The sequence below is a fragment of the Notothenia rossii genome (genome assembly GCF_949606895.1).
Source record: "Notothenia rossii genome assembly, chromosome: 11".
Taxonomy (NCBI): domain Eukaryota; kingdom Metazoa; phylum Chordata; class Actinopteri; order Perciformes; family Nototheniidae; genus Notothenia; species Notothenia rossii.
The window spans coordinates 15,921,970-15,934,057 of record NC_136910.1 but is presented as its reverse complement, the minus strand read 5'-3'; the positions used below and the strand labels follow the sequence as shown (position 1 = coordinate 15,934,057).

The window sequence follows — 12,088 nt, the reverse complement described above, 5'->3', positions numbered from 1 at the left end:
TTTCAAGCCATCTTGTTCTCACCACCTTGGCGGTGTGGCTGTCACACACAGACGTAATTAGCAGTCCCACTGCAGGAGCGTATGGTAATGTGACAGGAAGACAGTTGACATGGTGGTTGCTCGCACACTCCTCCTCTCCCACAGGGAGAACTCTGTGCCGAGCTCCCTGTCTGTGGAGAGGCTGGTGGGTCAAAAACGAAGCAGGTCGAACACACAGTAGCTCACTCACATCATATGGACTCAGATACGTTCACACATGTACAGTAAAATGCATTCTTCCAATCTAAAGGTTGTACCTTTGTAAGCTTCCATCTGCAGAGGTGGAAAGTATAATTACTCAAGCTTATGTTGTTGTTAGTTTTATACAATTGTCTGCCAATCATTTCTTATACTGTACCTCATATCAGTTGTAATTAGTGTACTTTGTACTCCACTGCATTTATATACTGGCCACAATTACTTTGCAACTGGAGGTGATGCTGATGATTAGCAGGTACAAGCAGTGAACACCAGAATTAAAGCTGATGGTTGATGGGAATTTATTGTAATATTGGATCTGTAATGGATGCATCGCCTGATTTAAATATTGGTTATTCACAGCTTAAGCTTTGTATAATACACTTAATAGCTCTTAAGGGTTGATTTTTTCCACATTGAGTTTGACCGTATGTGCATTTCAGAAACATCAGAACGCCTAGTTCATACAAAGCTTTTGTTTCATACAACATACACACAGTTAATTTACTATTGTTGGCATTACATTAGTTATTGTAGTGCGCACATTTAGTCCGCACATTATCCTTTTGCTTCAAGTTGATATAATATTTATTACTTCGAGTTACCAGTTCCACAGCTAGAGAGTAATCTTGTCAGGCTGGAGCAAAATACGCACCACCTAACTGAGCTCTTAAATACAGAAAGTGACCACACAACATGAGGGGGACTTGGATTTGGAAATTTGTGAAAAACAAATAAATAACTGTCTTGCAAAAACACAAATGACGGTGTATATCAGTGTATACAATGTTATTATTTAGTTACAAACAGTGTATGAGAACGGATGGGGTTTGGTGAACTGACTATTTCAATCAAAAATAATCCCATTTTTAGTTGGTAAATGAATGTAGTTTTCTGTCAACATAGTTTTAACAGTTAATGTTGCTGTATTGTTGGCAAAGGAAAATGTTGTGCCCTTTATACGTTGGCCAGAAACTGTAAAAGGGTGAATTTCAACAGCGAAGGTAAACGTACTCCCTAGAAGTTTATAAAAAAACACTCACAAACAATGTACTTCTGTTTGGCCATGTTGGGAAGCTTTGAGGGAGCCAGGCTATTAACGTTTCATCATTCCCGGCGATAAAAAACAGTTTCCAATGGGAATACTGGCTAGCAAATGTGGGCTTATAATGACCTGTTTATGGAGAGTCTGGTTTCTGGACCATGAGGCCAAGAGAGACAGAAGTGAGGAGGCGAAGAGAAGAGACAGAAGCACAAATAGAGAAAACGGGTCAGTCTGGCCACAGAAACAAATCCCCAAAAAAGAAACCTTGATCCAATGAGACACGTCTGGCTCATTGTATCACTTTGGTCGAACATCACAAACACAGTGTGACCTTAAAGTGCAGCCAGGACTGAGACTGTAACTCCAGAAATATAATCTTCCACCGACAGCTTCAAATTGTAATAAATGATGTTATACGCTCGAATACTCAACGTCAACAGTTTCTTTGCTTCTAAAATCTATCATGTGCATACAATACTTAAAAGGGTATTTTGTTCCTGTTTACTGGCAAACACATAAAGCTGTCAGCTTTGTTTAATCTGGGCGTTATCAGCATCTAAAACCATGATCACTCATTTGTTTATGTTTGTAACTGTGATGAACAAAAGACTGGTTTGTGAATGATCAAACATGTTCAACTTTTGAGGCTCGATGCTTGGCATCAGCCAATCAAATCCCGTTTATGCAAGCGCTAGCCAATCGAACCGCGTGCATGCTGGGAGAGCCAGACCGCACTTCATTTCCTCATATTCCAAACGAGATATTACGGTAGCAAATCACCCGGTTCTTTACGACCAGAACTATTTACCGGGATACAAACCGGAGGAACCAGGCATGGAGGGAGGTGGCAGAGACAGTGGGTGAAACTGGTTGGTTTTTCGCCTGTTTGGAGAGTTTATATCCAGTTTACTTCGTTTTAACATTGCTATTGCTTTGTATGTCGGGGGCGGGAGATTCATGTGATTGGTTGTTGGTCGCGTTGCTCGCAAAAAAATTGCCAAGCTTCAGACACGCCCAGCTTCAAGATTTTTTTATGCCTGTAGTGTAGACGGGCCGTTTTTTGCGAGCAACCAATCACATGAATCTCCCGCCCCCGACATACAAAGCAATAGCAATGTTAAAACGAAGTAAACTGGATATAAACTCTCCAAACAGGCGAAAAAACTATCAGTTTCACCCACTGTCTCTGCCACCTCCCTCCATGCCTGGCCCTGGTTCCTCCGGTTTGTATCCCGGTAAATAGTTCCGGTCGTAAAGAACCGGGTGATTTGCTACCGTAATATCTCGTTTGGAATATGAGGAAATGAACTGCGGTCTGGCTCTCCCAGCTTGCACACGGTTTGATTGGCTGCGCTTGCACTGGCGGGATTTGCATAAACGGGATTTGATTGGCTGATGCCAAGCATCGAGCCTCAAAAGTTGAACATTGTTCAACTTTTGATGCCGATAGATGCTCTTGATGCTTGCAAAGCCATGCCATGCTCCCCACAATGCAGTTCGGCGAAGATTAAAAATCTTCTACGTCACCCCATTCAAGTGAATGGGCGAAGCGTTGAAAGCATTTTTTGATGCCTGTAGTGTAGACGTACCGACACACACATATAACAACAAAGACTAAGGCCCGTCTACACTACAGGCATGAAAAAATCTTGGAGCTGAGCGTGTCTGAAGCTTGGCGATTTTTTGCGAGCAACCAATCACATGAATCTCCCGCCCCCGACATACAAAGCAATAGCAATGTTAAAACGAAGTAAACTGGATATAAACTCTCCAAACAGGCGAAAAAAAGACCAGTTTCACCCACTGTCTCTGCCACCTCCCTCCATGCCTGGTTCCTCCGGTTTGTATCCCGGTAAATAGTTCCGGTCGTAAAGAACCGGGTGATTTGCTACCGTAATATCTCGTTTGGAATATGAGGAAATGAACTGCGGTCTGGCTCTCCCAGCTTGCACGCGGTTTGATTGGCTGCGCTTGCACTGGCGGGATTTGCATAAACGGGATTTCATTGGCTGATGCCAAGCATCGAGCCTCAAAAGTTGAACATTGTTCAAAAGTTGAACATTGTTCAACTTTTGAACAAAAAAGAACATTGTTCAACTTTTGATGCCGATAGATGCTCGTGATGCTTGCAAAGCCATGCCATGCTCCACACAATGCAGTTCGGCGAAGATTAAAAATCTTCTACGTCACCCCATTCAAGTGAATGGGCGAAGCGTTGAAAGCATTTTTTGATGCCTGTAAAACACTCCTGTTGTGCATCGCTAGTTATGTGCAATAATACTGTACTATATATATATATATACCCTAAATGGCTGTGCAATTTATTCTACCACTTCTTGTGCTTTCACCAGGCTGCTATATCGCTAAATTGGTATTGGATGTGCGTTTTGTGTATTGTGTAATTTCTAGTTTTTTATCTTTAATATTAATATTTGTTCTTATGCATGCTTCTTGAGAGACATTAAGCTGTCTTTGGCTCTTTGCTTTAACTATTGTAAATTTCCCCTCTATGGGACGAATAAAGGTATTCTGATTCTGACTCACTTTAGTCCAGCCCGAAAGGCCCCTGCATTCAAACGCGCAGAAATGTACAAATTGGGTCACAGAGGCTTACTTTAGTTTGTTCTCCTTTATGTAATACTATTTTCTAAAACAGCTGGGTTCTGTTGTTTTTAGAAATTGTTCGCCAAACTGGACTAAGTAGTGGATTTGTTGGTGACTATTTTTGGCGAGGATTAGGTGAGTATTTGCGGCATCAGGTCATTTTGTACTCCAAAAAATCCACGGTGCTGAGGTTGCATTGTAATGACGAAACATGTCATCCTGTGCAACAATGTAGCTCATTATTGTATTTTACATGTTTATAAAAGACAGGGAAAAGTGGATTTTGTAAATAGGTCACGTTTAAGTAAAATATGTACATATAGCATGTAGCATGAAAAGACCTCCATCCACATACTTTAAAAAACCTTTACAATGGCGCCTTAGATTCCTATCAAGGGAAGTGTTAATGATGAACACAGTATTTCAGCGTGCCACCAACTTTGTAGTAAAAGTTTGGGTAATGGGTGTAATGTTTGGGTGTCCACATTCATTTTACCAGCCAGTCAACCAAAAACACTTACACGCACACAGACAGATGCACACACAAAGACAAAACGCTCTCAACATCTGATTTCCAGCTCCTCAGAGACACGTCGCAGTATTTTTTCTCTTTACCTCGCAGGCCCGATTGAGCAGTCTTTATGCTTTTTCTCAGCCGCTGCTCGCACTTTCTCATTTCCGCCTCTTTGCCTTTGCTTGATGTGTGTGTGCCATCCGACAAAAGACACACTTCCTCTCCTCCCTTCAATCTTTTCATCTTTGTCTCATTCCCCCTCTTCCTTGTTGTTTGCCATAGAGAGATCACTGAGACAGGAACCATAAATAGGCGGCTCGGGCGGGTACTGCTTCTTTTAAACCCGCCATCAAAGATATTCATCGTCATCAGGCTATTGATAATCAAGCACTATTGAGCTCTTTTATCCCTTAAGAGAATCATGCACTCGCACATATGTCTTTCTCCGTCCAATCCACCTGTCCCATTGTGCCTGACGTCTCTGACAAGCTTTTTTCCTCCTTGCTGACAACAAAGGAGTGTACAAGAGAGAGAAAGAGACTGAGGGGGAGCGTGAGGAGGGCTGAGAGAGGCCTTGACAGGCAGGCCTCAGAGGAGAGGGCTTTACTCTATGTGCTATATAGAGAACTGTCACTCTCCACTTTGGGCTCGTCAGACAAACGGTCGCTCAGTATGAGAGATAACGTCCCAGCTGTGCGTTTGTCTTTTGCCGCTGTCAAGCAAAGAGGTTAAGTAACCCAGACAAAATTCGCCGCGATCAACGGTGAGAATCCCAAAACAGGGATAGTTGATAACTGACAATCTTTGCCCCAAATATTTTCGAGGCCCAGATACTTTACAAAGTTAAGGGACTGCCTATCAAAAGCACATCCAGGGTAAATACGAACACCTTCTCGCCAATTTAAGGTGAAGAAGCAACGAATAGTGCGAGAGGGAAGTTATGAAGGCAGCAAAACAGAAAGATAGAAGGAAAAGAAGAGTGAAAGGTTTTTTATTTGTGGGTGAATGATGAGAGCTGTGGGTGGCTTCTACCTCCTGAAGGGTCTAATTAACAGTTTAATGGGGTCCTGGAGCTCAGAGAAAGCAGAAAGGAGAACAGGCCACTCGCTTCAAGCCACAGCCCTAATGGATTCAGCCAGCGCACAACAGAGCCTGGATGGAAATGCTTTACTAAAGGTGATGGAGGGAACCAAACCAGAAATATGGAGAGGAGGGTGAACAAATACATGTTGAGAAGTGGATAGAGAAAAGGAATTGAAAAAAATTTGGAAACAAGAATGAGTATTTAACTATTGAAAGACTGAGAAACAGAGCCTCCAGGCGTTTGTCAGCCGTGCTTCATCGAAACATTTTTCACCCGCTCTGTCTCTTGCTAACTCACTCAAATCAATCGCACTCCTGCAGCTACCCCTCCTCCTGTTTAATACCCATCTATGACGTGACGTGACGTCTGCAGATACCATTTGATTAAAAGGAAGATGATAACATTGCTATATGGTTTACAAAATGTGGCCCGGGGGTGAAATCCAACACTTGCAACCCCACAGTTACAATTTTGCATTCATTTTGGATGCTTCCTGTGGTGGATAGGTGTATGAATGCATCCATTTGGCTCTGCGTGCTCTAATATGTGAGGGTTTTCATTTGCATGTGTGTTTCTACGTGTGAGTGTTGGCTCTATAAATACAAGGTGTTGATGATGGCAGTTAAGCAAGTAAATGAAGGAAGGGAAGACAGGCGGAAGGCGTGGAGCGTGAGCGGAAGGAGGGATGAAGCCATTTTTGAAACTCAAAAGAAGAGAGAAAGTAAAGATTAAGAATCCGGTTGGTTTCATCAATCTCCTCTTTACGATCTTTCCACACAGCTCAGTGCTCTCCATCTCTATTCATCAATGAGATACATGTTAAACTATAGCGCGAAAAACCTGCCGCTCTTCAAGTGTGCAGGGATGATTGATCGAGGCATAGATAGCCCGTAGCACTTGTCTCCCATCGCAAAGTTTCCCTTCCCACAACTCAGACTTTTCCCACCCAGGGATTAGAGGAGTTGACGATGGTCGATGCCTCATTCCTCGCTGCCAGGGATTAATTCTGTATACATGTTTACCTTTTGCCCTCTGACGCAGATGCTCCAACCTTGAGCAGCCGCTATCTCCCTTAAGAAGGGGTTGCCCCAGCATTTAGTTGTTGTTACCAGTTTATGACCGGGCAACTTTCGGTCAGAGATAGTTATTGTTGTGGGACACCTGGAACCAGACCCGGCGGCAGACACACATCTGTGGGCGGGCATTTGATTTACCAGGGCGAGCCCACCCCCCGACCCCCAGACCCCACCCCATCTTAACGTAACATATGTGCATATAAAGTTGCCGACAGATTTAGGAGTTCAAAAATAACACCACTTCAGCACCATGGAATGGACAGCAACGCTAAACATCAAACAAGCAGAACCAGCATACAGCTGAGTCATATTCATATACAGGACTGTCTCAGAAAATTAGAATATTGTGATAAAGTTCTTTATTTTCTGTAATGCAATTAAAAAAACAAAAATGTCATACATTCTGGATTCATTACAAATCAACTGAAATATTGCAAGCCTTTTATTATTTTAATATTGCTGATTATGGCATACAGCTTAAGAAAACTCAAAAATCCTATCTCAAAAAATTAGAATAGTTCCTCAGACCAAGTAAAAAAAAAAGATTTATAACAGCAAAACACAATCAAACATTTGAAAATGTCCATTAATGCACTCAGTACTTGGTTGGGAATCCTTTTGCACGGATTACTGCATCAATGCGGCGTGGCATGGAGGCAATCAGCCTGTGGCATTGCTGAGGTGTTATGGATGCCCAGGATGCTTCAATAGCGGCCTTTAGCTCATTAGCATTGTTGGGTCTGGTGTCTTTCAGCTTCTTCTTCACAATACCCCACATATTCTCTATGGGGTTCAGGTCAGGGGAATTTGCAGGCCAATCGAGGACAGTAATGCCATGGTCAGTACACCAGTTACTGGTGGTTTTGGCACTGTGGGCAGGTGCCAGATCATGCTGGAAAATGAATTCCTCATCTCCATAGAGCTTTTCAGCAGACGGAAGCATGTAGTGCTCTAAAATCTCTTGGTACACAGCTGCATTTACTCTGGGCTTGATGAAACACAGTGGACCAACACCAGCAGCTGACATGGCTCCCCAAACCATCGCTGACTGTGGGAACTTCACACTGGATTTCAAGCAACTTGGATTTTGCTCCTCTCCAGCCTTTCTCCAGACTCTGGCGCCTTGACTTCCAAATGAAATACAAAACTTGCTTTCGTCTGAAAAGAGGACTTTGGACCACTGTGCAACTGTCCAGTGCTTCTTTTCCTTAGCCCAAGTCAGACGCCTCTTCCGTTGTCTTGAGTTCAGAAGTGGCTTGACCATGGGAATACGGCTATTGTAGCCCATTTCCCGGACACGTCTGTGAACAGTGACTTTTGATACCTGGACTCCAGCTTCAGTCCACTGTCTTTGAAGCTCCCCCAAATTCTGGAAGCGACTCTTCTTCACAATGCTGTTAAGGCTGCGGTCATCTCTCTTGGTTGTGCAGCGTTTCCTGCCACATTTCCCCCTTCCAACAGACTTTTTGTGGATGTGCTTTGAAACTGCACTCTGTGAACAGCTTGCTCTTTGAGAAATTTCTTTTTGTGTCTTACCCTCCTGATGGAGGGTGTCAATGACGGTCCTCTGGACAGCAGTCAGATCAGCAGTCTTCCCCATACTTGTGATTTAGTTTACTGAACCAAGCTGAGTGTTTTTCAAGGCTCAGGAAACCCTTGCAGGTGTTTCGAGTTAATTAGACGATTCAAGTGATTCGTTGAACACCCTACTAGTATACTTTTTCATGATATTCTAATATTTAGAGATAGGATATTTGAGTTTTCTTAAGCTGTATGCCATAATCAGCAATATTAAAATAATAAAAGGCTTGCAATATTTCAGTTGATTTGTAATGAATCCAGAATGTATGACATTTTTGTTTTTTTAATTGCATTACAGAAAATAAAGAACTTTATCACAATATTCTAATTTTCTGAGACAGTCCTGTATATACCTAAAGTAATTTAAAACCTTACTATGTATTCATTACATTACAGAAACAAGCTGTGAGAATGTTGCATACTGTAATACCTAGAGAACAAACAAACAATGTATTGAGTCAAGGCTGTTAACATTTAAAGATTTCATAGAATATCAGATGGCTTTAATTATGCAGCAAAAAACAGAATACTGCCAGAAAATATACAAAACTAATTTGTTTTAATTTCAGAGGATGAGCATGAGGAGGAAATTGTATGTTAAGTATCAGTTTGCACGTACTACTTTAATGTGTGTCTCTTGGCGTAAAGAAGTGGAATCAAACAAATAACAAATAAACAAATAACAAATATATTGGTAAACATACAGTGAAAAAAACACACTGAAAAACTACCCAATATTTTTGTTCACTTTAAAGCTTAAAAACAACAGCTTAGCCTACATCGTGATATGATTGTTTGCTACTTTCATGATGTACTCAGGGTGAGACTAATAAAGCTGTAGCAGACGTTTCCCAGATGAATGGAACCTCCTCAGCAACATGTCTTTCCACTCAATCTTGCATTTTATTGTCAGGTCCCTTCGGTGCTCAATGAAAACGTTTTTCAATGTGGAAAAAGAGTTCTCACATAAAGCTGTCGAAGCTCCAAAGGTAAGTGAGACCTTAAATGCGGTGAGAACACTTGGCATTGTCTCAAGCGTCGTGTGGAGATGACCAAGTAAGGTTTTCAATCTCCATTTCCCATCCTCTGGTGGTGTGAAGCTGCCCATGTGTTTTAGAATCAGCTTTTTGGTCACAATGAACTCAGCATCAACGAGCGTGGTTCCAGTCAGTTTAAGCAACGGTTCCACTTTTTCGGGCTCCAGGAAAAAGCTGCTTTCCGGGTTGAGTGAAGCAATAGCCTCCATTAATGCGCTGTTTCGCTCTCCAAAGCGGCGCGCAATTTCTCCCGTAACTGCATCAATGCAGATGTTAAACAGCTGCTGTTGCTCTGTCATCTGGTGGTTTTCTTGTGTTCCCACTCCCACTGTCTCTTCAACAACATAATCCTCCAAAGTTGTGTTAAGAGTTTGCCTTCTCTTGGTGGGACCGGGATGGATAGTATCATCCTCTCTCTCCAAATCTCCGTGAACACCTTTTCGGTGCGCGGGGCCTCAACACACTCTTTGGCAGTGTTGACAAGCTGGCCTGCCGTTGGAAAGTCCATTTCCTCTGACTGGAGCATCCTGTTAGCTGGCTCAAGCAGGGACAATATCTTGCATATCATCTGGCTGTGGAATTTAAAACTTGGCTTTAAAATTCTGCTCAGCAAGCCTGCTGCCTCCATCCTTAAGTCCGCTGGAAATGATGCAGAGTTTTCAACGTGTCGTAGTAGTTCCACTATATCCTGAAAAGATTTCAGAATAATCTGAACAGTGGCCAGGTGCCCTGTCCAGCGCTGTTCGAGTAAACGCTTCAGCGTGTTTCCCTGATAATGTGCAGCAATAGTGGGCTTTCGTGTGAACTTGTAGAGGACATTACAGATGTTAAATAAATCCTCAATGGCTCTCTCACCGGACATGGCGTGAACATCGACCAAGTGCAGCTGGTGGTTGAAGCAGTGCACATGGGATTTCTCTGCCCAGTTCATCTTGAAGGAGTATTTGAACCCCACCGTGTCTCCCCGACATAAGACTTGCCCCATCGTATACCTGGCTGAGAATTTTGTCTGTGCTCAGGCCAACTTTGCGCATTTCATCAATGAGTGTCTGTGTGAGGGTTTTTGCATCACCTGCAACTGCTGTGGCGATTGTCAAGAGCCTTTCTTTTATGACATAGTTCTCATCAACAAAACGCAGTACAATTGAAATGTTTTCACAGCCTGTTGGGTCTCGGGTTCCATCCATTTTGACAGTGTAAAAGGAGTCGCCTATTTCCTCAACAATATGCTCCGTTACAAGTTTGCTCATCAGGTCAATTATGTCGTTTTGTATATCATGGCTTATGTAGGTAGCATTTTTGGGAATGGTGGGGGCAATTTCCACGAGTTCTGGGTCTTTTTCGATGGTATACTCAAACAATGACAAAAATAACCCACTGCCAGACTTGGACATACACTCTAAAGAGTTGTGGTCACCTCGGAAAGGAAGATTGCTGGTAGAGAGAAAAGTCACAATGTCAATAATGGAGCCCACGTAATATCTGTTACGAGCCAGCTGATCTTTGTTGACAAGTGTTGTGATTTCCTGACCAGTCTCGATGCGCATTTGTTTTTCTCTCCATAATTTCTCTGTAGAGCTGTTTTTGCTAAGACCCGTTTCCTTTTGTAAGGCATGCTTCCAGTCTTTGAAGCCTTTTACGGTGAAAGATGCGTCATGATGATGAGCCTTAAACTTTCTGCATGGGAAACAGTACGCAGCATCGCCTTTCACAGAATATTCAAGCCAGGGTCGGTTTTGGCTCGCAAAACTACGTTTTTTCCCGGAGAAAAGCAGAGATGGAAAACTATCCAGGACTACCTGTTTTGATATGTTCACGCCAAGGTCCTCTAGAACTATAAAACTAAAATCTCCAAGATCAAGAGCGTTTAGAATGGGAGCTGGGCCTGGGCTGCTAAAGGATTAATTGCTGCTGCCCGGCTCCGAAGAGGCTGCGTCTGAATCGGGTCCTGGTGGAGGAGAAGGTAGAAGAGATGGCGGGGGACACGTCAAGTTGCCAGCATCTGGTGCTGAGTTGCCAGTGCCACAATCCTTTTGTGAGCTCTTTTTGTTCGTGAACCACTTCCTGATATCCATTGTTGCGATACATATAAAAAAGGATAATAGCCATTGGCCAAACTAACCTAGCCTAGTAAACTGACAGGCTGCTGAGACACATCTCACTTAAAAAAAACACACACACGACTCAATCCCGCGAAAAACCAGTTTCGCGCGCAGAGATTAATTCAGAATTTCATAGCAAAATAGAAAAAAATGATATTATACGAATGTTTCAACATAGTTTAATACAAAAATAAATGGTATGACAAAGCCCTACAAATAACAACAATAAACATAATAATAAAATATATTTATATATATATTTGTATATAATTAAAAAAATGTATCAGCCCTGATTTCTCATTGGGCCCGCCCATGACGCCGGGTCTTCCTGGAACACATCCTTCTCGGGGTGTAGATGACCTTGAGCCATAAGCGACAACAAATGTGATTCAGTGTCCCTCAGCTGTTTAGTCTATCTATTGAAGAATGTTGATTATTACACTCTGAACTAGTTCAAACCTGGAGCTACAGGAGAGTTCTTCAGAATTGATTCTGGCATCTCAACCGTGTGGTCAAACCGTGGCCCGTGACATGTCTTGTGAATTCTCCGGCCGAAGTTCCAAATAAACCATCAGTGTTTGCCATCAAAGCTCCAGCTCTCCTCGTGTCTCTCTGAGTGTTGACTCCAATTGCTTCAGAGGTTTCCCCCACAATCGCTGATCATTCACTCATCTGTATTGCTCATATCCAAATATTTGCATTCAGTGAGTTGCTTGCCAAAATAGTTTTCACCTCTCTGACCTACTTAAGTTGTTGTAAGCTGAATGACGCCGGTTGGAAGAGTTCTGAGTAAGACAGGAGGCTCTGC

At 42.7% G+C, this 12,088-nt stretch overlaps 1 protein-coding gene across 3 annotated transcripts in view; it reads right to left on the bottom strand.

The window, feature by feature from the left end:
• LOC307024093 (glutamate receptor ionotropic, NMDA 2C-like) overlaps positions 1-12,088 on the bottom strand; it is a 65,650-nt gene that overhangs the window by 38,514 nt on the left and 15,048 nt on the right. The window lies entirely within an intron of this gene.